At 46.5% G+C, this 26,575-nt stretch overlaps 1 protein-coding gene across 1 annotated transcript in view; it reads left to right on the forward strand.

Moving 5' to 3' along the window:
* The window catches only part of znf536 (zinc finger protein 536), a 147,400-nt gene that overhangs the window by 29,211 nt on the left and 91,614 nt on the right, over window positions 1-26,575 (forward strand). The window contains exon 3 of the mRNA XM_019884448.1: window positions 13,602-13,652. The gene's annotated coding sequence lies outside the window, so the exon portion shown is untranslated. The remainder of the gene's footprint in view (window positions 1-13,601; window positions 13,653-26,575) is intronic.

Here is a 26,575-nt window from a genome sequence, read left to right on the forward strand (position 1 = left end):
GTCTCTTCGATTCCCCCCCTTCCCAAACCTCCAAAGCCCCCAACGCCAAGCATCCAAAACACTCGCTCGCTTCAAAGCGAACGCACTAAAGACCATTTTGGGACCAATAATTATTTCAATAAATGGATATTGTTCACCGACTCTCGCTGGTTAGCAAGCCGCTGCTAGTCTGATTAGCAGGCAGCAGCAAAAGAGTGAAAGGAACCTGCTTGAATGGAAACATGGAATCTTCCTCTTCACCGTATATTATGTCAGTAGCAATAGCACTCAGTCGTCGCTCTTTTGGTTAAAATAGTTAGCCCTGGACAATAACACATCTGAATGGCAAATAGCGGAAGCTTATCGAAAATGTGTCCTTTTAGCTGTTACCAGTAGCTGCAGGACTTGGCATAAAAAGCTCGTGCCTCTAATTAGCAGCAGCAGAAAGTCATCCAGTTAGCTAACATCATTAGCTAATAGAATAGTTAGAATAGAACTCTGGTTTATTTTGATGGAGATTTTACTTGGTTACCTGTGATTTTTTTTTTATATATTGTGCACAGCGCTTTAGTGTAGGTGCGGCTATTGTGAACGTGCAATATAAATAAAATTGAGTTAAGATGAGGTGGACTGTGGGAACTAACTCTAGCACATCATTCTACAATATTATAGTCAGCATATAACAACGATAGTACAAAGCAATTAGCTGGTAGCAGCAGCACATATAACTGATATTAGTAGCGACATTACTTAGCGCATACAAGAGCACAGACATTGAGCTGGTAGGCCACATAAACTACAGTAGAACTCAAAGCTTGTCTACTAAGCTGAACTCCGTAGCTACAATAGTCAGCACGTGGCCATTACACTAGTTAGCGCAGACACGATCACATCTATAGTAGTGATGAAGTAGCAGAAGCACATATAGTTAACCCAAAGCATGAGCACATCCAGTTAGTTAAAGTCAACCAATGATTATACAGAACACTAGCAGATCAACTGAGCGGTTTAGCTGACATCTGTTATGATTGTTAGCAGGTAGAAAATAGTGTGCTTAGCACAGGACACTAGCACATTTAATTAGCAACTAGCAAGCACATCTCGGTAGCTAACAAACTAGCATTTAGCAACTGGCAAAGAACACCAACATCCACTGAGGCCGCAAAGAAAATTAAGAGACGTTGAGCAGGTTCAACTGACAAGAGTCCCTACTGTACATACGTTAGAACATATTCTTGCTTTGTGGAGATGGGTGCACTTATATTTACAATAATGTGTGGAGTGATAAATTTATGTAGCACGTGGGGGACTTTGGCCACTCATGTTTTCCTGCTGGCTGGCTCAGGGTCAAATTGAATTCGAGGAATTTACGTGCGTGCTCGGTGCCAGGGCGATGCGTATCATCCGTGAGGTTAGCGGCGGCTAACGGGATAGCGGATGCGGGGGGCAGGGGGAGGGGGAATGAAGCCGTTAATGAATGCCATCGATCGGCAAAAATGCGATTTGCATACAGGCCAGGTGATCAATGCATTAACCGATTTCTTCAAGCTCCCCTCCCTGCCCCGGCCCTCCGGACCCTCGCTTCCCCCTCTTGAAATGTGATTTCCTGAGTTTCAAAGTGAGTGAGAGAGTTGAAGCTAATGCCCATCGATCGGCTGCCTTCACACACGAATACAAAGCGTTTGATTAGCCGATGATGTCGTGGCCACACACGGGCGTACACACCCCCCAACACTGACACACCCTAACTTCACTTATGCACTTTACACTTACATGACAGTTTAGAATTGAATCAAAATAATACATGTTAAAAACATGCAGGCATTTCCAATTGAAAATATATTAGCGTGAACCCATTTGACCCGTTCTAACGCATTCGACTATTATTAATACATCTTAATAAATGTTCTCAATGTCATGCTTTATATAATTTTTACCCATCATTTCCTGCATTTATTTAATTTAAGTACAAAACAATTATTATTTTTGTTATTATTATCTTGCATTTACATTGTGTCAAAGATTATTTGTACCTTTCTCATTTTTAACTGAAAAAACAATGACGATTATTACTCATTTTGTGAATGAGCTTTTTTATTTTATCTATATCTAAATCGATATCTAAATCCATACCTATCGATCGATCAATAGATATAGATATATAGATAGATATAGATATAGATATCTTTATTTTATTTTTTTATACAAGGGATTTGTTGTGCTGGTTACTATCCATCAATCCATCCATTATCCGAGCCTCTCCTCATGAGGGCCGTGGGCGTGCTGGTGCCTCTGCCAGCTCATTTTGGGCAGCAGCAGGGGATACCCTGAACTGGTTGCCAGCCAATCGTAGGGCACGCATCAACAAACAACCATTCACAATCCCAGTCACACCGAGGGACAAACTACGGTGCATGATTTTGGAATGTAGGGGGGAAACCGGAGTACCCGGAGAAAACCCACGCAGGAACATGCAAACTCCACACAGGAAGGCCGGAGCCGGAATCAAAGGTCGCTCCTAGGCACTGTGAGGCCGGCGTGCTAACCAGTTGCCACCGTGCTGATTTTATTTTATGCCATTTGCATGCAGCGTTGAGTATAATCACTGTCATTCTTCTAATTGTTATTATTTATTACCATTAAGAGGATTCAATTGTAGTCACACTTTCCATTTCTAATTCTTTGAAAAGAAATCCGAATGTTGAAGTGGCTATTTTATTTTTTCCTCAAAGTCTGTCGGTGTGTTTAAGCATGTTAAGTGTTTGCACACGCGGTAAGCGAGGTGACATCTCTGCAGGGCCTCGTTGCAAACGGCTCGTAGAAGAAAGGGAGACGAAAAAAAAAAAATCACCAGGCAGGATAAAAAAAAAAAAAACAACTCGAGGTGTTAAAAAGACCAATATGTTGTTTTTATCCACCTCCTCCCCGGTTCTGTGCTTCTTCTTACAGTATAGCGTATTGATTCATCACCGTCACAGTATCCAAGTCAAGGGCAGGTGGAGGGGGTTAGTCTACGAAATCATGATCTGTTGGAGTCTGAGATGCCTCAAGTTGTGGCGATCTCAAATCCAAAGCGATGCAACGCCTCCATTTTCAGGTTAGCTATTAGCGTTTACAAATCTGAATTTCACTAACAAGCTGGGCGTGACCCTCTTTCCTGCCTTCCCGTTGAAAAATGCATTTGACGAACAGATACGTCACTGGCAGCAAACTGTTGGATTTCAGGTTACGAATGCCGTCAACGGCAGTAAATGAGTTAAGTAACATTGGTCAACAGAATTTTAATTTTTTTGTTTTTAAATTTGACCGATAGATGCTTGGCCAATACAGATGTTTGTAGTTTGTAGCAATGACATTCCATGAAAAAAAAATCGACCTGTTGCTCAACCTAAGCCCTAATTCGTAAGTATTGCTTCAGATGGATTGTGCCAACACGGTTTAACTTTCAAAATAGAGTAAATCATGCTTTTTGTTTAAATTCGGTTGCGCCACACTTTAAACCTTGCATAAAACGAGACAAATTCAATTTAAACCTCTCTTTAAACCTCAGTTGGATCAGTTTGATATGTACACTTGAATCCAGTTCAAATGTAATTCTGTTGCACCAAAACTTTGAGCCCCAGTTCAAACTGTGATGGAGAATTAATTTTGAAAGATCGTGTGGAGTTAGCTCGGGTATGTCCACGCAGAAGGCCCAGGTAGCAAATGTACTGTCCAAACGGCATCTGGAGACGAGCGCAAAGTGGAGACACGAGGCGCTAGCGGCGGCGCGCCCCACAAAAGGCTAATTGTTTTAGCCCAGATGTTGCGGCGGCGGCGGCGGTGGCGGCGGCACAACAAGCAGGATACAATGTTCCTACTGAGCTGATGAGCCCAATCAGTGAAATGATTAAAAATTGATTTTGTCCCTGTAATTACAGTATGTAAACTACTTAGCCGCCATTGCAAAGGAAGTGATTTTCTAATTACGTATATACTCTGGTGTCTAATGATTGCTTTTTTCAAGTAATGAAGAGAGGGTCCTAACGACTCCACTGTGTTGTGTTGTGTTCAACGGAGATGGAAGGAGGCAGGGAGGGAGGAAAGGAAAGGGAGTGATGCGGGGGAGGCATGGGGGGGTGACGGGGTGGGAGGGGGATGTCGTTAGGGCAAGAAGACACAGCAGCGGATACAAAAGACTCGGACAGGAATTGAGACTTTGCCGGCTACCGCTAACACGCTAAATGGAGTTCCGGCTGACAGCAGAAGCTGACAACGATCCAAAACCTCTCCGAGGCTAAGGCATACAGTGGATATAAAAAGTCGACACACCCGTGTTCAAGTGACGATGTGAAATATATTGTTTGATCTTCTCAAGAGGGCAAATTCAAGTCACCGAGAAGCTGCGGTTGTGCGCGCCCTCTTAGAACCGGGGGTGTGGCTATGTGCCCAATTCACGAGTCACATTCAAGATCATGTGAAATGTGAGTCAGCACACACTTGCCACAAATCCGAATGCCGCTAATTAACCCCAACTAAAGTTCAGACCTTCAGAAAATGGCCTCAATCTTAATCCATAAACAACTCAGAACCTGACCAAAAAAATGATCTAAACCTACAACGGTCCGTCTTGTTAGCCGTAGGGGTTAAGCCCCTCAAACCCTGACAGCCCCAAACTCTCACTCTAAAGCCTAACCGGCTGGAATCCAAATCAAACCAAACCCAACCCTGACGTCCTCGGCACCCATCCAGTCAGAAGCACAGAAGCATGTCAAGATTCTCTTCAATGAATGAAATTGAATCTTGTGGAGAACACCCTTCAACCTGACCCTGCCCCTGAACCCACACAAGGACATCAAAAACCGAACTTCTGATCCCATTTGAACTCTGTTGCTAACCAAAACGGCAGCACCGAACGAACCTTTCACAAGGGATGACGGGGTGGGGGGTGGGGTTTGGGCGGGGAAGGGGGTGTGTGTGTGGGGGGGGGGGGGGCAGTCGCCCGTTTGTACAGGATCAGAAAGCTAAATGGGGGGGTGTGACTCCTCATGGGGGCTCGACCGGTTCTGACAGGCCCCGACTGGCCTCCGCAATCTGGTCCATGCCAAGGAAGAGCCTCGCTTGGGATGTTACACATGTCGGATACAGGCGCACACACACACACGCACACACACAGACGGACACGGACACTACGGGCAGCTCTCTGGGATTAAGACTTGTTTTTGGACATCTTGTGTGTTTTTAACCCTTCCACTACTTTGGAACGTTAATCCTTTTACACGACATCTTACTCAGTCTTCCTTGGCCGAGGCCTTCCGAGGAGCGTTTCATTTCTTCCCAAAATGGATGCCGCATGCAAAAAGAACCACAGGGCAACCTCAATAGAACCAAAAGGTGGCACGATTAGAAATAGAGTGTGCGAAAATGTAAAGAAAAAAATAATGCAAACTTTATTGATACGGAGGGTGAAGTCCAGATGAATTCCAATTACAAATTCAAAGAAATCCAATGAAGTTCGAGCTTGAAATTAAAAAAAAAAAAAGAAAGAAAGAAATTCCAGGTACAAATTTGAAAAACCTGTGAGTGGCCGCCACCCAGCGCAATGTTGCTCACCTCTCAGCCCACTGTCAGGTGCGACGGACGCTGATGAGGTTCACTGGCAAAAAAAAAAAAAAAAAAAAAAAAAAATCCAGATAGAAAATTCTTTGTTGCAAAATCCAAGATCTGGACTTCAATTTAAGGTGCATTTTTTCCAAATTCCAAATAAAAGGTTTGATATTCCAGGTATCAAATTCCTTGCACGGAATTCTACATACAGAATTTCAGAATAAAATTCCATCAAAATGAGTTCAAATTGAACCGTCATCTGGCTTTTCATTTCCACATACGTGAGTGACGTCACTCGAATACATCATATGGAATGATGCAATGAGGAATTCCACATTCCACATTCCAGATCAATTCTCCTCTGAAGTCAGAGTACGATAAATAAAGAAATCAAACAAAAGAGGACCATCTCAAATGGCTTCCAGGACAAATTGTAATTTAACAATCTTGCAAAAAGATGATTAAAATTCCATCAAACCGACTTCAAATGCAAAATTAAAAAAACGGACTTCATCTTTCATTTCCATCATTTCACATCCTTGCTGTCAATCAGTCTCCGATAACACTCCACCTTTGACCTGCTGTAATCATTCCGCCCGTGCGGCAGGTGCGGGGTGGGGGAAGCGGGGCCGGCGGGCGCCGTCGCTATCATGGCAAGCGTTCGCCGATAACGCGTGGAGGTCAGAGTGCGCGCGGAAAGCACATGAATCACTCCTCCTCACAAAAGCCTCCACGCTCTTTATCTTGCCGCTTAATATTCACGCTTTGATTCCCCCACTCACCCACTCACTCACTCACTCGTTGTGTTTTTTTTTGGGAAAAATAAAGGGCTTTTTCTCCCCCCCCCCCCTTCATTTTCTGGGGAACACGAGTAACTGACAGGCCGCCAGATTAGGAACGCCGGCGCACAGCTGCGGAGGCTTTGAAAACGCCGCCAGCCCATCGGAGGAGACGTCCTTTAAGGATTCCTCCCGCTCGCCTGTGATCTTTTCGTTTTGTACCTTTTGACACGGAACGCCGCTTCCGTGCCGCTGCCTCTCTGATATGTGTGTTTAAAAAGTGACGCGCCGACAAGAGAGCGGCGACGTCGGAGCGGGAGTGAGACGCTGACTCTTCGGTATCCCGCGGGCGCCAGTGGATGGGAACCCCGCGATACAGCTGGCTGGGACTAGATTAGACGTGGCGGAGGATTTCCCGGCGAGGCCAGAGAAGGCCGAGGCATCCATGCGGCACTTTGGAGACTTTTCCATGGGGCTCCAAGCGATTATTCACGAGGTTGAGTGCTCTTCAAATATACAAAGAAGGACCTCATCACGTACCTCCTTTCCACCCCCCCCAAAAAAAAAAAACCCTTGATGCTCGTTGGGCGCCAGGGCCGGCGTGCGCTTACTTGGTGCCGAGCAAGTTCTTACGAAGAACGTGTTTGTCTTTTTCCACCGGCAAAGAGCCAAGTAGAAGTGATGTCATCACGTCATCGTAACGTCACCGTTTACGTCGCGTTTTGCCAAGAGCGCCTGCGCTATTAACAAGAACAATCATAAAGCGCCGATAGCATCTGCTTAACATAGCATCGCTTACACTTGTATCTAGTATATAACAGGCGGGGACATGCAATCAGCAAACGCTTCGAGCTTTCTTAATCAGCTGAGATGATGACGAGGCCGGCGGCCAGTCAGAGATTGCGGGCACATCCGCCATCGCTCTTGTGGCGGGACGCAAAATCTGCGTGTGTCCAGGGAGTCATTCCTTTACATCTGCGATCGTCACGTGACGTAGTGGCTGGTCCGACAAATCACTGGGGCCGGCTTAAGCACCGGTGCTCGAGCCAATTTTGCTGGCGGAAATAAAAAAGAACTGGCGCTCACCTGGGCACTGGCCCCGAACGAGTACGAGGCCCATTTTAAACGCTCATTTACAATCACACAAAACCATGAATCACAGCATGACAATGCAGTTTGTATTGTCTGTGAAATATCACAGTACAAATACTCACTTATACATTGTCTCGCTTCACATAATACCCTTCGAACACAATTATTTCAAAAAATGTCCACCACGCACCCGCACGTGCACATCAACAGAAGTATTGCCTCAAGGATTACAACAATTGGACTGTCGATGATGAGCCCGTATGTGACATTTTCTTTCCATCACGTGTTAGCTTTAGCATCAAGCTAAAGCTAACGTGTTTGTATATGTGTGTGTGGGTGTGTGTGTGTGTGTGTGTGTGTGTGTGTGTGCATTTGTGTGGGGAGCGCCCGACAGCCATCTTGTGTCTGAAAGGCACATGAAGTATTTTAAGAGGCCAATGAATTTGACTGCGGCGAATAGGATGTTGCCACATGTTTTACTAAAGGAAATATAATGGTGCACTATTATTAGATCACATTAATCACGCGCGTGCCAAAGGCAGTGACAGGCGCGCTGAAAAGGATTGAAAACGCTAGTAATGGATATAAATTACCCATTGTGTGATAAAAGGATTCCCCCCCCCTCCACACACACACACACACACACACACACACACACACACACACACACACAAAACCATGCTATGAAGGTAAAGAGGAATAAAACACTAAACGTGAGCCGGACATGTTTGCTTAGGTGCATGTGTGTGTCATAAAAGAGGGTTATCGGCGCAGCATTGAAATTTGAAAGGAATCAGATCGTGACAGCGTGGAGGAGAGGGAAGGATAAAAAAAAAATCGCCGAAATTGGTTTACAGTGATGCTGATGAAAGGAAGGTGCGGTAGGGAGGGGCTCCGTACGGTTTTGACGGAGCTCTGTCTGTCTGTCGCTTCGGCCAATGGAGCGCACCTCAAGAGTTTCAACTCAAGATCTCATGACACTGGTAGAAGTCATTCTCCGGACTCTCCAGACCTTTTGGAGCCTCCATTTCGGTGAATTTTTCAGCATGCAAAAAATGGTGTGAGACAAAGAATCCATTCGGTGCCTGTTTTGATTCCGTGGCAATAGGCCGACATCACATATTTGTATTTTCATTGTAAGATTCATGTTTTAAAGATAAGTCATGTCATGATCATTTGTGTATATTCAAATCAATTACAACAATAATACAGTGCATTATAGACATACAGGGATCTGCTGTCAGTATTGACGCCCGCCTCCCAAAAATGAGTGTGTGTGTTTGTATGTGCGTGTGGACATGTATAAAATATATGTTTCTTGCAATTTGATCTCTCCAAAGTACGAGTGGTATCAGTACTCGGTACTGCTGCCCAAGAGTGAATACTGCGACTGGTGTCGGCTTGGAAGAGGTGTGATTGAACATCCCTTCCATTGACGACGTCGAGACGCTTGCTGCCACCCAGACCGAACCCGCCACGCGACCCCTACTCAGCCCACCGTGTCCCCGGCGCGCCACATTTTTATCCCCTTGTTGAGTTGGCCCGATGTCACCACGCACGTTTCCACCGCTGCGTCCGTCCGTCTCAAGTGCGCTCGGGCGCACCTTCAGATTTTTTTAGTCTGAAGATCGCATTGCTATTATATCGATCACGATCGTGACATGATCGCGATTTGGACATGAGCGTCAACGTTGCATTCTTGTAAAAACCGGCGTAGGGACGGCAATGAGAGAAGGCTGAGCAGAGGGCGAGGGGAGGCGTGCGGAGGTACGGGGGGGGGTGTTTTGACGGAGGTCTGTCGAGCTTTTGGCACGGCGATAATGAGTCACATCTCCCGCGCGCCCGTTATTTATGGCCGACTTGGCTGGCAAACAAAAGATCAATAATTTTGAGCAAATCTAATGTTGTCCCCGTCGCTAATGCGCTCGTCCATCACGTCTGTCGGCCGCGCCAGGAGATGGACTCGTTCCCTGTTTATTTGCACATCAAATGCAATTAGATCACATGGCTCTAATAACGCGCGCGGCGCCCACGTCAGCCGCCGCACGTGCACGTGCCGCGCATGCATATGGATGCCCAAATGATAATATATGTATCGGACGGGCGTCGGCTTTTGCGCATCAATCTTCATTTCTTGCTCAGACCTCCTGTTTGAAATATGACGAGTGTCACCGGTGCGCCGGCCGCCCCGCCGCCCCGCCGCACGGGAGACACTCAAACATCCGTCACAATGGCGCCGACGTGTTGGCCCGCAGCGCAGCGGCGACGAGACAAGACAAAAGATCCTTCGCTGACAACTAGCCCTGGGTGAGACGCTTGCCGCCACCTCGACTCAATCAGGCGCACCCCCTTCTCAGCCAGCCAGGTGCGCTTGATTGATCCGAGCTCGTTTAGCGGGGCTGCAACGGCAAAACCTCTCGTCTTTTGAATCCCCTTCAAGTTGAATCGAGAGCATCTCCCGATCTCGTCGTGACGGTGTCGATATTAATGAGTTGCACTTGATCGAACTGACCTCAATGAGGCGGATATCGCCATTCGCGTTACCTTCTTGTGATATTGTCCCAATGCACGGTACCAGGTGCCGATACTCTCACTGTTAGGTATTCGTGGAACTACGGATTCATATTTGAAAGGGAATTGATGTTGCCCTCTTCATAGGGATGTTCCCTGACCTTTTTTTCACTGCTGAACTATGACGACTCCCCGATACCAACACCAGGTTACTGATACCACGACGACTTTTGAAACAAACCATTTCGACGGAATGACTGACAGATGATTTCAAAGAAAGCTGGTTTGTTTATTCCTGACAAATGGCAGAACAGTCATTCTGCAACACAGAAGATAAGTTGGGGGGAAAAAAAAAAACAACTCGGATTCAAGTGCAACACATTGACAGAAGTGCAAAATAAAATGACAACTCCCTGAGTTTTAGTCTTTGTTCAAAAGAAAAGTACAAAATAATACAGCTTGAACTGTTCAGCATGTCAAGCCGCAATCATCGCAAGTGCCCTTGGTTGTCTGCTGATTGCTATTTATTGTTTGATTTGTTTATATCTCTATCTTTATGTCTTTGTCTTTTTGATGCAGTTCATTTTCGCTGGCCTTATTTTTAGCCGTGTGTGTTTTCAATGCACAGCATGTTGGCGCTGTGGTTGAGAGGAAAGAAATTTCATCTGTGCTGTATGTTGTACATACAGCATATCTGACCAAAAAAGCTGCCTGGACTGGACTGGACTGGACTTGACTTGATGTTGGAAAATGGGGCTGAGTGATACAGCCGAAAAATGACGTCCACAATGTGACGATTTCATCTCTGAAAATATTGATAAATAATGTTCACATTCAGAAGATATCAGTAAATATCAACTAATGCCAAGTACAAAAAAAGTGAGCACTGCATTATACACACCCAAGTAAAAATGCAAAGTTGCCCGGACTGCTTTCAACAACAAAAACGGAAGGCGCCACTGAGTGGTCTTGGCAGCCTTCGCAAAGACGCTATCCCGTAAAATTGTTGACAAACTGTCTGGTGTCAACTCGGGTTAAGACAAACTTGGATATGGTGATACGCGTTTACCCCGCGGCTCCTGCCACTGTCCAAGTGACGGCCTGTTCGGCATGCCAGGCGCCGGGTGCGCTTGATTTACCTCACATCATCTCGTGTTGCCGACATCCAAAAGTCTGACTTCCGCCTTTGCATCCGCCTCAAGTCGAATCGAGCGCCCCTCAAGCCAAGTTCCCCGCTTGGCGGCAGGTGTAAGGCACTAAGCTCCTTCCCGTTCGCCCCGGGCGAGGTGCGAGGCGGCACAATGACACACAAAGGTCACCTGGCCCACAACAGCCCACCCGCCGGGACCGCGCCCTGCCCAACGCACCGGCCCTCGGGCTCCAGATTAGCAAGTTAGCGTGAAGTACGTGGACGCTGTCCAAGCCGATAAGAGAGTGGCGGTGTGCGAGCACTTTGGTCCCACAAAGTCATCAAACGCTTTGTAAACAAAAAAACGGCGGCGGCTCGCGAGTGTCCGTGTCCGCCAAAAGTGATGGGACAATATTTTTGGTGAACTCGAGTACTTGGACGCCACATTTGTAAATAAAATGTGTCGATGTTGTCTAAGTACTTTGGCCAGCAAAAGTCATGGGGTAAACAAAATGACTTTGATGGCGAGCAAATCTTTTTGTCCACAAAGAGTTCACAATCTAAAGATGGCAATGCTGAGTTTTTTTTTTTTTTGTCTGCAAAAAGTCAGTGGACAACTTCACCCTCAAATCAAAGCAAGACTGGAAAGATCCAATTATTTTTGGCTCTCAGAAGAAAGTAACCCAGCAAAAGTAAACGGCCACTTCAGTGATGTCGACATTTTTTTTTTTTTTTGGTGCATCGAAAGTAATGGGACACAAATAGCGTGTGCACTGTGCATGTCCCCCAGTTCTTGCGTCCAGATCTTTCAAAAACAAAAGACTTGCGGTCGCGCTAAAATATTTTGGTCCACTAGATTAATGTTACACTTTGTAAAAAAAAAAAAAAAAAGAAAAAAAACTGCAGTGGCATCCAATAATTTTTTTCCACTAAAAGTAGTAGGACACTTGAAACCAACGATTGCGGAGCTGTTCAATTCATTTGTCCGCCAAAAGTAAGCGGAAGACTGCACTGTCGTCCAAGTAATTTTGTCCAGAATGTCTGAATTTCATGAAGGTTGAATTTTTTTCGTCCATTTGGATTTCTTGTCACTTGAGGTGCGCATCTGAGTCCATTTGTTGAGTGCATCCATCCATCCATTTTCCCATCCGCTTTCTCCTCACAAGGGGTGGCGGGGCGGGCCGGAGCCTATTCCGGGTGCCTTCGTGCAGTAGGCGGGGGACACCCTCAACCGCTTGCCAGCCAATCGCAGCATTTGTTGATTATCGCTCTTTTTTTTTCTGCTGTATTATTTACAGATGGGCTGTGCATTTTGATCATGAATTTCAGATGTTCCGACGACGTGCGCTCCCCCCATGAGATGCGCGTGTGTGTGTGTCTGGGTTTGAGGATGTGAGACCGGTCCCCATGAATGCGTGTGTGGCTGTGGGGGAGGTGAGGGTGTGGCCTAGTAAAGGGTGTGCCCTGCCAACCCGCCCCCTTTCCCCCCCTCCAGCCTGTGCCAGTCTGCCACTCTTGGGGCATGCTTCAGACAGGGGCACGTACACGCACGCACGCGCACAATTGCGGCTCCCTCCCACAAAGAGCGTTAACCCTTTGTCGGCTGCCAGTCTTGTATCCAGGATGAACAGGTGGTCCGACAAAACACCCGCATCAATTTCCTTTTGACTTGTGTGTGTGTGTGTGTGTGTGTGTGTGTGTGTGTGTGTGTGTGTGTGTGTGTGTGTGTGTGTGTGTGTGTGTGTGTGTGTGTGTGTGTGGAAAATGAGGCATCGAGGTTGGGAGGGGCTAATCAGAGCACTGTTGAATACACAAGTTAGTATGCGTGATGTCATCACATGCGGTGAGCAAACCTCACTTGGAGTCCTCGTTTCATCCAGCAACAGAAGAAGAGACTTTGTCAACAAAAAGACAATAGAGTTCAAAATCCTCCCCCCCCCCCCCTGAAAACTACAAAACAAAAATAAGATAAAGACAATAATGGAGTCAGAGTACATTTGACAACAAAAAAAAAGTTTAATTGTTCAGTTTTTTTTCCATGTTTGTTTTTCATTTTCATTGAACGTGATATGATGCATGCGCGTGTTTTTGCATCCATCCATCCATCCATTTTCTGATCCCCTTCCCCTCACAAGGGTCGCAGGGGATGCCGGGGCCCATCCCAGCCGTCTTCGGGCAGTAGGCGGGGGACACCCTGAACCGCTGGCCAGCCAATCGCAGATGTTTTCACATTCAAAAGTGTTTTTGTCATGCACTTTATTGATGTTGTTCTTCATGACGTCATCCTTGATCATCAGCGATGAGCAAATGGCTGCGGTGACTGAGTGTGGACGTTTCCATGTGTACCTAATGGAGTGTCCCCGCAGAATGGGATCGCTCTACTTTGATCATCTGACACGTTTGCTGCAAATATTTCAGGAGGAAAGCCCTCCCGGCTCGGGGGGTTGGGCGACGCGGCGGGCGGGGGCGGTTCGACTGTCGTCGGCGGTGAAAGTTTCTCATGTTCTCTCGTTTCTCCGTCGCAGGATTCAGCGGCGAGTGCGAGAGGAGCTGCCGCCGAGCCCGGCTTAACCAGGGTAAGTCGGGTCATGTGACCAGGGACGTTCCTCGCTTTACCACCGCCCCCTGCGGCCCCCGCCCACCTTCTTTCTAACTCAAGAGCTTCTAGGAAGTGAGGAAGGTCAGCCCGGGTGAGGAAAATCAAGTGCGGTGCGTGTGCGGACTGAGGAGGCCGAGGAGGAGGAGGAGCGTTTGTCTTATTATCATTATTAGTCGTTCACACGCAAGCCAGAGAAAAAACAAGATGAGGCCGGGTTTTTCACTCCTATTTTACCATGACCTGTCATCCGAGTCTGAAAAGGAGCTGAACGCAAAATTCACCTGAAATCAAGTGAAAACACGACACAAATATCAGTTAAACACAATGCAAAGTAAACCGGGCCTATGTTGAAAAGAAAGTTAAACCATGACTCAGTCCATCGCTGACTAAAGTAAAGGACAAAGTTAAAGTAAAAATTAAACTTTAGTAAAGTAGCACGACCCGCTGCAGCGAAAGAGCAAAACCAATACAAGATAAAGTTGCCCTCTGACTAAAATGAAGGAAATAAAGTCAAAAGTACACCTAAAAGCACTCGTAAAGTCAAGTATAACTCCTCCTGACATCAAATCAAATGACTCCAAAAATCAAATGAAACGTCTACTCAAATAAGTCCCATGAAATAAATGAAAACCACTCCACAATCACGTAAAACTCCTCCTTAAATAGAGTACAAATACGACTAAAATAAAGTAAAACTCCACAAAAATAAAGTCAGACACCAGGGGGTTTATGTCTCAATTAAGTCATGACAAAAAGGTTCCAAAGATGGAACGGCTGCCCCGTTATTGTCATCACGTCCACTTTGGGGCGTTCGCCTTTGGACATTCAAACGGCTCATTCAGAAGCTCATTCCCGCCTAAGCTTGTTAGCTCGTTAGCTCGTTAGCCCGTGCTGATGCTGCTGCTGCTGCTGCTGCAAAGGGTCCCACCCGCCGTCTGTCTGTCTGTCTGCCCACCTGTAAGCCGTCCAGACGCTTATGTAACACAAGTGTGAGTGTGTGTGTGTGTGTGTGTGTGTGTGTGTGTGTGTGTGTGTGTGTGTGTGTTGTCATTCCGGAAAATTCTCACCGAGTTGCGGATGAGCAGCTCGCATTCATGTGCGGAACGCCGCCACCTCCGCTACAATATTTACGCACAAATTATTGGCGATGCGCTTCAGTGTGTGTCATGAAAATTGAAAACACACACACACACACACACACACACACACACACACACACACACACACACACACACACACACACACACACACACAATTTGCTAACTATGTTTCTTTACGGAGCCACCAAGTGCCTTGGAAGCCCCAAGTAGGACTTGAAAGGCTCCCTTGAGCCCCTAAGCCAGCCTTTGCAAAGCCAAACACAGACTTGGAAATTTGAAAACCCCCCCACCTTGTCTGGAAGCCAAGCCAAGCCAAATCTTGAAGTGAAAGCTGATGGTATTCCTTAAACCAGGGATGTCCGATACCACTTTTTTTCCATACTCATACCAGTACCAGTGTTCACCTTTTAGTACCTACCGATACCATTTACCGATACCTGTAGTACTTTGGATGCATTTCATTGAACTCATTGCCAAAAATGGTGAACAAAGACCTTTGTTTCTAACGTCGAGATTATTTGCCAATGTGTAAAGCGCCAAACTCCAGCCGAGGAGGATTTACTCCACATCAGACCCTTTTTTTTTTTTTTTTTTGCCTGCAGTATGAATGGCCAGTATCAGCAGCCTCCAAACCGGTATCAGCCCGATACGGCCACTTGGTATTGATACTCACCCACTCCAACTTGAAACCTAACTCAAAACCTCCATTTAACTTTAAACCTAGTCATGAAACGCTAACCTTGACTAATTAAAAACCCTACCGCCGCCTTAAACCCTTGTTTGAAGTCCGAGCCTTTGTTTAACACCATAATGCAGTTTTAAAAACCATAGGCCCATTTTGGAACAATACCCCTGGCTCCAAACCCCACTTTGGAGCCCCAAGCCAAGTTTGAAACCAGAGCCAAGTCGAACCCCGACCCTAAAAGCTACATTGACACTGTAACCCTAATTTGAAACCCAACCCTTGTTTGAAAGGACAACCCAGTCTTGAAAACCTATTTTGAAATCCCATCCCTGCCTAAAAACCTCATTACAAGCCCGAGTACTTGTTTCACCGCCAATCCCGGTGTTGAGACCCTAACCCCGACTTGAAACCTGACTTTACCTGACTTTCAGTGTGACCGTCTTGATGTGCGCACCGACCCGTCTGGACGCGTTGGTGCGAGGTCTCCTTGGACGACATGAATCACAAAGTCTTCATCTATTATTTACATGTGAAAAGTGCGCCGGAGGACGGGGACGGGACAGGGTAGGGTTGGGAGGGCCCGCGATGGGTCGGGGCGGGGCGGCGTGTCACCTGATCCCTGGATGATGATGTCACAGCCCGCACGCGCTCCCTTGGGGGAAGGAGGAGGCGCAAGGCCTTCCTATTGATTTGTCCGAGAAAGGAGACGTTTTGTTGAAGTCTTTGTGAACGTCACATGTCGGCGGCTCAACATTTTCCCAGCCTGATTTGAAACCCTACTTTGAAGGACAACGTCGAATCTGATGTTAGAGTCGGAAACTGCATTCTGAAACGATGATCTTGATTTGAAGCCTGCATGTGGCAGGAAATGCTCAGCCCACCTTGAAGCCCTACTTTGACCTGATTTAGAAGAAACCCTACCCCCTGGGTTAAACAGCCCGACTTGGAAACCCTAAACATGTTTCAAAGCCTTAATTTGAAACCTTAACCCTGAATTGAGACCCTTACTTGAAACAGCAACCCTGAGCGGAAACCCTACTTGAAGTACGAACTCAAATCTGAAACCCCAATTTCACATACTAACCCTTGCCTGGAACTCTAATTTGAAACCCTTGCTCTGACTTGAAACCCTACTTTCACCTTGTCTTGAATCCCTAGCCCAGACTTGGAAGAGTTTTTTTTTAGGCCCTAATTTGAGTTTGAAACCCCAATTTGAAACCCTCACCTTTATTTGAAAAATGGACTCTACCCTGAAACCTTAAATGTGTCACAAAGCTCTAACTCTGACTTGAAACCCTACTTAAAGACCCTAATCTTGACTTGAATCCTTATCCCTGACTTGACACCCGACTTTGAAATGACAACCCTGACTTGAAACCCTATTTTGAAACGCTCACCCTTTTTGAAACCCCAACTGTGGCACCAAGCGTAACTCTGACTTGGAACCCTATTTTGAGACCCAAATCTGGGATGGAACCATTTCCCTGACTCGAAACCCTACTTTGAAACCTTCAAGTTGACTTGAATCTCCAACCCCAACCCTAACCCTAACTTGAAACCCTACTTTGAAACCTTCAAGTTGACTTGAATCTCCAACCCCAACCCAAACCCTAACTTGAAACCCTACTTTGAAAACTTGGTGTTAGGGAGGGGTCCCAGTTTTCTCCCTGAGTAAGGGTTTTGTTTCCTGTGGACATTTTCCCTGTGGTTTCTTCGTGCTTCTTCCTGAGTGGCTTTGCTAAGACTCTTCAATACACTACGCCAAGTGTTTGCTTCAACTATACCTGCCTGTTGTCGTGCTATTGGGGTCACATCCAAAACCCTAACTCTTGGCCTTGGCTCAAATCCCTACCCCTGAATTAAAACCCCACTTTCAAGCCCTTAACCCTCGACACAACCTCCCTCCTCGTTCTCGAATTTTTTTTGGCCACACTAAACCAAACAAGAACAAGGTGCGTGAGCGCGCGTTGGCCTGCGACCCCTTCAGGGGCCCTCCGGACTTTGCCGCTTTTGCACAGCGAAATTAGAAAGCCGCTAAAGACAAGCGGGAGATGGAGAAAGACCCCCCATCCCCCCGCACCCCCACCCCAAAAAAGCGCCAGCCGTTAACGGAAGAGTCGAAGCATCGATCGAGAGCGGCGCGACAAAATGGCAGCTGTAAATCAATTTGGTCTGCTGTGTTTTGTAATGAGGTTAATGCCACGTAATGGCCGAATGCCTTCACGCTTAAACGTGCCCTCCAGGAGGAGCACAAGAAGACGAAGACGAAGAGGAGGAGGACGAGGAGCAAGTCGTCTTTTGTCTTCCTTTGTCAGCCTTTCATTGGTGGGCGCCTCATTGAGCTTTACTCAACTGTACCGACCGTTTTGTCGCCGCAAGGACACAATTTAGTTTCTTGAGTCGCCGCTTTGCACACAGTCCGTTTTTTGGTTGGGTTTTTTTTTTCTCCCCACAAAATACGTTTAGTCCTGATCAACACTTGGAGCCCTCCTGCCAGGTGGACGCCCCCCCCCAACCCCCCTTCATCATTTTGCTGTTTTAACATGATAATGATCATGTGAGCGTGCTGAATTTCACATTGGAGTGTAAAAATAGTCACAATCTCATGTGGTGAGCGTCTTTTCTTTTCATGTTTAATCTCATCCTTTTCATCTTTTAACCCGATGACTTGTCCTATTTTAAAAATGCTCATTTTCATGTTTGGATGTGCTAAGCGTGGAATTTTAGCGCTGTTTTTACATTTACCATGGACATTTTCACATTTCAAAATTACAGTTTTCCAATTTTAAGGCCAGTCAAGAGCAAAAGAGGTTCGGGCATTTCTTTATTTTTTTTTGGGGGGGGGGGCGAAGGTAGATATTCCACCCTAGTTTCAGTAAAGCTTCTGCGAGCCAATATCCGAGTGTAGCTGTCGACAGATGGCATAAGGTTGAAACCAGGTCAGTCACACCTTCTGTCTCCGATTGGTTGTTTTTCCTTGGGCACTGTGGTTTCTTAAACTTGATGGGACCAGAGTGGGATGAATTGCTATTTTTATTTCTTGATTTGCTTTTTACAGATCATTTTACTCACACGCTGCTGTCAGGTCATACTTGTTTTTTTGAACATCCCTTTTTTTGTTGTCACAGCGTCGGCTTGAACAAATATGACAAAACAAGTGATTTCCTTGAAAATAGGAAATACGTGTGCGTGTGCATGTGTGTGTGCGTGACTGTTTCGTCAATCAATGGTGGCTGTTGGCAGTCACATGAATGATGATGATGATGATGATGATGATGGTGATGATGAAGGTATGATTTTTGCGTGCCTCACTTGTTCGACACAAAGAAGCGTGTGCGCGCGAGTGTGCGTGTGCATACGGGGGGTGTTTCTCAAGCAGGGATGTCAACACTTGAAAAATCAATCACCATCTGGGCCCATTTGCTACTCGGGGGTGAGGGTTGGATGAAGGGGATGGGTGAGGGTGTGCTAACGCTTCAGTACGTACGCGCACGTGCATCTCTCGCCTCATCCTCGCCCCCCCACCCCGCTCGTCTTTTTCCTATTTTTAAAGCTGGCAGCTCTTGGCCACCCTCGCCATCCAAGCAGGTGCGCCCTCCTGGCACGCTTGGCGAAGCCTCGCGGGGGTTACTCGGGGGTTGGGCTTTATTGGCCGCTGCCTTTCACGCGCATGCCGGCGAAGCAGGATATTGTCATGTCAGGTGCGCTTTTACACTTTTTTTTTTAATGTACAAGATGACGCAAAGGCATCCGCGTAACTTTCTTTGGTCTAACGTCCCTCCGTCCCCGCTCCTCCTACTTCGTGCATAACTGCTCACCCCTCCCCTCACTGCTCGCTGACAAGGAGGGGAAAAAAAAACAACTGCCTTCCGATTAACTTGAAGACGATTCATATATGCAATTGTGCAAGCAGTCAATCAGATTGTGCTTTGCTTAGATGTCCACTCAAAAAATAAAAGAAGAGCTCATTACAGGTGTACAGCCTGTATCAACGATGATTGAAACGTTGTCTTTTTATAACCACGATAAACCGTCAAACTGGTCATCTGCACATGCCTAGAAATGGGAAATCAATTTCTTTTCAAATCTTGACGGCATGCCTCGCTGCACGAATCTGCTCATCTCACCGAACTTTGAGCTGTTTTGAAACCGTGGCTTTTAAAAATGATGCGCTACCTTCAAATCGGTCACTGACTAACACGAGCCACCATCCTCGCTACTTGGAAGCATTTTGTCAACTTCCAGCACCTTTGCCTGCGGATCCCTTTCACACACACAAAAAAAAAAAGCCAGGGGAAAAAAAAAAAACAATCTTTGTGAAAGGGAGCTAAAGACTCCGCCGCAGGTCAGGGAGTTTACGTCTGAATGGCAAAGGCTTCTCTGTCCAGGAAACATGGACGTTTTATGCTAACACGTTGACATACACAGACGTGTCAAATGGTGTGAGAGGGTTTTTTTCGAAGTGTGCGTGTGTGTGTGTGTGTGTGTCTGTGTGTGTGTGAGTGAGGTGATTCCCCCCCGCCAGTGGCACAGCTGTGTGAAAAAGGAGCGCTGAGTCGGCACAATGGCTTAATAGTCGACAAACAGCGAGCTAAGCCCACGTCCAATCGTTGCGCCGTGCTGCCATGTGACCTACATACTCAGCACACACGTGTGCACGAGGGCAAGCTTCACTTTCCATAACAAGTCTGGAAAGTCCTTCATAGGCTCGCTATTCGTCGGTTAACGAATGTGGGGTTTTATTGTATTTTTGGTGGGGGCGGGGTTAACGCAGCAAAAATCTGGTTTTATATAAGCTGTCTTTCACACAACTGTAATTGGGTGTCACATGAATGCAGCTAACGGCATTAAAAAAAGCTCCTAATGCTTGGCTAACGAGAAACAAGTCGCCTTAATTAAAACATATGCACCGGGCACTTGGAACCTGAGACGACAAGAAATCCCAACCACTTGCCCGCTGTACTCGATGGAGATCTTGACAAATCAAACTTGTTTGCCCCAACGAACGATGAATGGCAGAAGAATTTTTCACAAAAATGAACCCTGCTTGAGTGCAAGAACCCACCCACCCTGATAAACTGTATTTGCAGGCTCATAGCAATAGAGAGCAAATGCGCATGCACGTGTGTGTGTGTGTGTGCGTGTGTGTGTGTGTGTGTGTGTTTAACTAAAACACATGCACAAAGAAAAGGCGCGAGGCATTGATCACTGGGGCCCTAAAGCTATTATCTTGATCTAATTAGCTTTAGCATACGTCTGTGTCACGGCCCGGTGCAAGGCCGACTCGTCCCCGATTCCACGCTGTCACTGCTTAATCGCTAAATATAGCATGCCCACACACACACAGACACGCGCGCGCGCGCACACACACACACACACACACACACACTTTAATTTTGGACACTTAACATGGCAGCAAAGAAACGTTTGCTCTTTTTTCAAAGGTGGCGGACAGTGGCGGTGTGACATCAAGTATTGCGACACCGACTGAGTTTAAAGTGATGAAAATGTAGACAAAAAGTATTCGGACACCAAAAGCTTGTGAAAATCAAAGAAAATGTGTCTCGTTGGGCAACAGGTTTCATAAACACGTTGATACGGATACAATTGAGATTCTCTGTTGTTTTCCTTGTCCGAGCCGAAGTTGTTTCATCGATTGATCAAGAGCTGCGTGTCCCAACACTCGTCTCTATTTATACACAAAGCGTATACGAAAAGACCTTCTGTCCATTAGCACTGATGCTATGTTTAAAAAAAAAAACAGGTATTGATTATGCGCTTATCTGGGCTGCCCTCTCCAATCCGTATCGTTTCCCAGCACGATTAGCGACAATGCGCTCGGCCGACATGGTGGGTGGCGCGCACACAAACCCGCGCACATGCGCGCGCGCGTGGCCTCATTCCAACTTCACCTGCACACTTTCCGTATTTCCCCGGACAGCTGTAGCAAAAAGCGGGAAGCGTGTTCCCAAGTGAAGGGCCACTCGCCCCCCCTCCCCCACCCGGCCCCTCCCACCCTGCTTTGATTGATATGTGAAATCCGTCTCCCTCGGCGGTCAGTGTGTGTGCGTGTGAAAGGTGTTCATTGTGAAGTGGCGACCACTTTGTCAGGAAACAATCGTGGAAAGCCTTAAAAAAAAAAAGATACAGCCTCTCATTGTGGCGGAACTTTAATTTTGCGTGTGAGGTCATTTTAATCCTGATGAATTTTCATAGCGGCGGCCGCTAAGCGTTCAATAGCCGTCCGCGAAAGGACGCAGAAGAATGGGAACCCACCCACGGGCCCCGACGACAAGGCCGCACTTAACAGCGGAGGCCCGGAGCGACGTTCCTTTGTCCGGCTTAAATGCGTCCCCAGTGTGCCCGGCCACAAAGGAGATTCCCCCACCCTCACTGGAGCCCCGATTGCCGCTTTTTAAACCTACCGCTACTTCACGGTTTGGTTGTCGCGACTTCACTCTATCATGGGGATGTCATTTGTGACCATAGCTTCATCTGATGTGGGTTGACCACGCTCTTTGACCTCTTTTCTCTTCCTTCCAAGGTGGACCTGTTCAAAAAGCAGACTTCTTTAGACATTTTTTTGAAGGTTAAATTTGTTTTACAAAAACAGAGACCACAAACATGAGAGCGCCCCCACAAAAATAAAGAAAGAAACGGTACAGGAGCTTCCGATTACAGGCTGCATTCAGAAATGGATGTGAAGCTCTGCCACCCGGAGCACACGAGGATGAGGACACGTCCACTTTATAACCATGTAGACATGTTACATTCGTTTCAAATTAATCCTTGTCGTGGCAACAAACAAATCGAGTTTACGTGACGACCGTTCTCGTACTTCAGCTCCTTCCCTTTCTTCATCGACCTCTCCCTCAAAGAAATTCACCTATCGCTGGGGGTTCATGGAACGTATCGCCTGCAAAAAGTGACAGAACACTGAAAAGGCAAGTCTTTCATTGACCGTTTGGATGCCACCACCTTCGAGCTGGTGGTTCAGCGAGCGTCGCAGTTGACAAAGTATTTCCCTGACGATTGGGTGTTGAAACTTTCCGGATTTTGGGTCCGTTATGGCAAACATGTTTTCTTGTGGCTCATTAGCAGCAAGGCTAAATGTGAAGCGCGTCTCGTTTTGGACTGCGACAGGGTGCTAGCGTGATTCGTACTGCTTATTTGCGTAGCATGTAGCTGGGAGCAGCAGGGGTTCCCGGCTGGCTCGCCGTCCTCCACGAGAGCTTCGTTTTTTTCTTATGATGATTTCTTTCCTCCCTCCCTGCGCTGACGATGAAAATAAACGTGTTGTTTTTGTCCGTGCCCCAAAAATAACGACTTAGGGGTCGGCGGCCACGAGATGGAGTGTTGCTCTTTTTGGTGAGCCACTCATTCTGGTCGCCAGCCAAACGATGAATAAAAACAAACTGTTTTCTTCTTCATCTATTTGCTGTTTTCCTGCAAATGTAAGCAATTGTGAAGTGGAAGGAGTTTAAGTCCAGATGTTTTTATATGTCATTATCTTCTCCGATGTTTCTTTTCCCCTTAACGTGAAGATTTGAAACCGTAAGTTTTCCAAAACAATAATCAAAAAATATTTTCATTCAATATCAGTTTACTGGAGTACTGCACTATCGCTATTAAATTGAAATAAAATAATCTGGACTTTCAATTAAATCAATTATAAAGAAAACAACATGACGACGTATTATGCATAATAATTTAAATACATATTTTTGGCTTTATAAATGATAAAAAAAATCTAGATAAGAAGTCATAAAAATAAATGATAATTTTCAAATGTTTTGATGTAGTGTTACACGTGTCTGAAGAGTTCAAATTAAATTATAAAACGTTTTAAAAAGTATATGATAACCCAGGGAGAACATGCAAACTCCACACAGGGAGGCCGGAGCCGGAATTGAACCCGGTACCTCTGCACCGCGAGGCCGACGTGCTAAACAGTTCTTCACCGCGCCGCACAAAATATGAATTTGTATTGTTTTAATGTAGTGTTTCAGAAAGCTCTAAAATTAAAAATTGTTTCCGCACACTCCTGAATAAAAGAATGCAATATGTTTTTGAATTATCACAAAAAAATATGAATCATAAAATATAAATAGTACCACAAGTAAAATGCGATTTTTCCTTCATTTTAAGTACAGTACTACACATCTCGTGATAAAACTCAACAATGAAACGAGTCCCAAAACCAGATGTTGTTCATGAAAAAGAAACATTTTTCATTCATGATAAAGTGAAAATACGTCACGATGAAAATGAAATATCATGTTGATGTCGCACCTGGGACACCTCTGCGGAGTCCAGGTTGTACGGACGCAGCGTGTGCTATCTCCATCTCGCATGTAACGATTCTCATCAGGATAAATAGTCTCAAATGTCCTCATTGTTTGAGTGTGATGTATGTGAAAAAGGGGTTGGGGGGGGGGGGTTATGATAAATTGACCTTGTGAACCATGGAGGGCGACCGTGATGGCGACCGCGGCGGCGCCGAGAGCGAGCTACCCGTGCTGCTCAACGTTTGCGTGACTAAAGACGCACAATTATGGGGGCCGTCTCTGTCCATGCTTTGTTGTCGCCCCTTCGAGTGCGCCGCTAATAGCTGCCCAAGAGGAGGGGAGCGAGAGGGGGGGGGGGGGTGTGGGGGGGGTGGTGGTGCTGGGCTGTTAACGCCGGTGGCTAAAAAGCATCATTAGGATTTTCTTCCTCCTCTGGAGGACACTCCAGCATATCTTTTCCATGTAAGTTTCAATCGCTGAATTTGAACGTATCCGTTTGGATTTCATTTTTGCCCTAAAACCGGGAGAATGTTGTCTGGCGTCACTCTGAGGAAACCAAACGACTCGCAGTCACAAAGTCGTCCAAATAAGAGGTCGGGCATGCCTGCTTCAGTCCAAGGCAATTGGACTCATTCCATTTGTTGTCTTGCTTTCTGAAAATGTTCCCAAAGAACTTGGCCGCTCATTCTGGTCAACTAAACCCTCGACTTTTGTCTCATGAAACTTTCCCTCGAGTCCATCGTGCGAAATGCCTCCCATGGGCTTACGGATGTTAGCATTGCCGTCACACCATGAGAAATGTTCAAACAGGTGCGACGGTCCCTGAACGCACATGGAACAGGATGGCGTACAACGCGAGCATGTCGCAACGGCCGCCTCCTCTGCCTCTTCTTGTCACTCTTAATTGCACGTCTTCAGCATGCGGTCAGCTCAGTGCTGCCAGGGATGTTGTGGCGCACACTTCTAAATTAGAATTTGCCCGTATAGTCCAAAGAACTGCTGCTGAATCATCGCTGATAGGGCGCGGCTCCAATCCCTCTTCAAGCTCATTTTTTACTTTTTGAACGATTATTTAGGTATCGCGTGCAAACATTGTCCTCGATCTTTTATTCTCGCAGGATGTCCCTCGCCACCGCCATCACCCCCTTTGTGGAGGATGACGCACACTTCATTTTTTTTTTTCCACCATTGTGACCGGTTGTCAATGGGACCCTCTCTCTAAGCGAGCCCCCCCACCCCACCCCACCCCCTTCGCCGCACCGCTTAATACTAGCGCTAAATGCATCATTAGACAGCTAGGCTGCTGTGAAAGTGGTGGGACAATGGTGGGGTAAACAAACCAACAGGAAGTAACACACACACACACACACACACACAAAATGGCCTCGGCGTGGCGTGTGGAGATCTTCCGTGCGGCGTGATGGCGTGGAAAAAAGTTTATTACCTCCCACAAGGACGCCGTTGTTGTTGTTGTTGTTGGCGTCTATTTGCAGAAATCAAAGGTCTCTCTGTTAGCTCGCCCTCCCCCTCACCCGCCATCACCCCCACTCGCCCTTTTGTTTGATTCCTTTCTTTTTTTTTTCCCCGTCTTTGCATACGTGATGCCGCCACACACGCAACGGCTTTGTTTTTAGACAAAGTGCATCAGAAGTTGCTCATTTGTCTTTACCTTTCACAAACAACAGTGGCTAACTTGTTTTTGCCCTGCTATGGCAGCTAGCAGTGTCGGTATATGGGAGCGGACGCACCATCACATGTCGTCAAAACGGTTTGTTTTTCCTGTGTGGGGGTTTTATTTTTGGGGTTGAGCAAAATGGCCCTTATATCGCCCTTATATCGCAAAACTCCCATTTCTGATTTTACTTCTTGCCCCCCCCCCTTCCCTTATTAGAAGAAAACCATTGACAATGACATGAATCTATTTATTCATCATCGTGTTCAATCAACACGATGCTTCCGTTCGTAACGTAGGATTGATGGAAATGGCATCAAAATCCTTTGTGAGCGAAGGCTTGGAGCCCGCTTGTCAGCGATGACGTCTGATAGCAGATCCCACTACGGACGCCATTTTGTCGCTCGGCAATCTTTGCTGGGGTCCTTTCAATTCCACACCAGTCGTGACGGGCGGGGGGAGCGCATGCTTGCGCGTCAAATTGCGTTTGGACTCAGGTCGTCCTCGGCCGCCGTGCGTTTGGACAGAAAGGCGACGTTGATTGGCTTTGTTCGGTCTTGCTGGCAGCCGACACCAGCTGACATCTGTTCCCTCCTAACCACTCAGACTTATCTCCATCGGGGAAGGCGTACGCGCGCACGTGTGAACGCTCGCACACATGCTGTCACTCGGTGGATATTAAGCATGACATTCGCATTGTTTTCAGGGGGGGGGGAGCAGATTTTGCGGACCTGGAAAGAAGCTTCTCTGCATGATTGTGCCAAAAGGCTTATTGCATTGCTAATTAAAACATTACTGTCCAAATAATAAGAATAGTGATAAGTATTGTCTTCATGATGATGATGATGAGACAGTACATCTTTTCAGTCACATCAACATTTCCATTTTTGGTCATTTTTTTTAGGTGTGTGACTTCAAGTTTCATGGCTGCAATAAAACCTGGGGGGGGGGATTATTTATCTTGGTGACTGACTCGAAATGGGCTTTTACACAAAGTGTGGTTTTGCTCAGATTTTGCATTTTGGATGTAGTGTCATTGTGTTCAAGTCAACACATAACAACACATTAGAACATAAGTGTTCAGTTGCCTTCTGGTCTATATCATTCGTATGATTACCCCCCCCCTCCCCCCCACCACACACAAATCGACACACA

The sequence above is a fragment of the Hippocampus comes genome, unplaced genomic scaffold, assembly GCF_001891065.2.
Source record: "Hippocampus comes isolate QL1 unplaced genomic scaffold, H_comes_QL1_v1.1 scaffold21, whole genome shotgun sequence".
NCBI classification, from domain to species: Eukaryota; Metazoa; Chordata; class Actinopteri; order Syngnathiformes; family Syngnathidae; genus Hippocampus; species Hippocampus comes.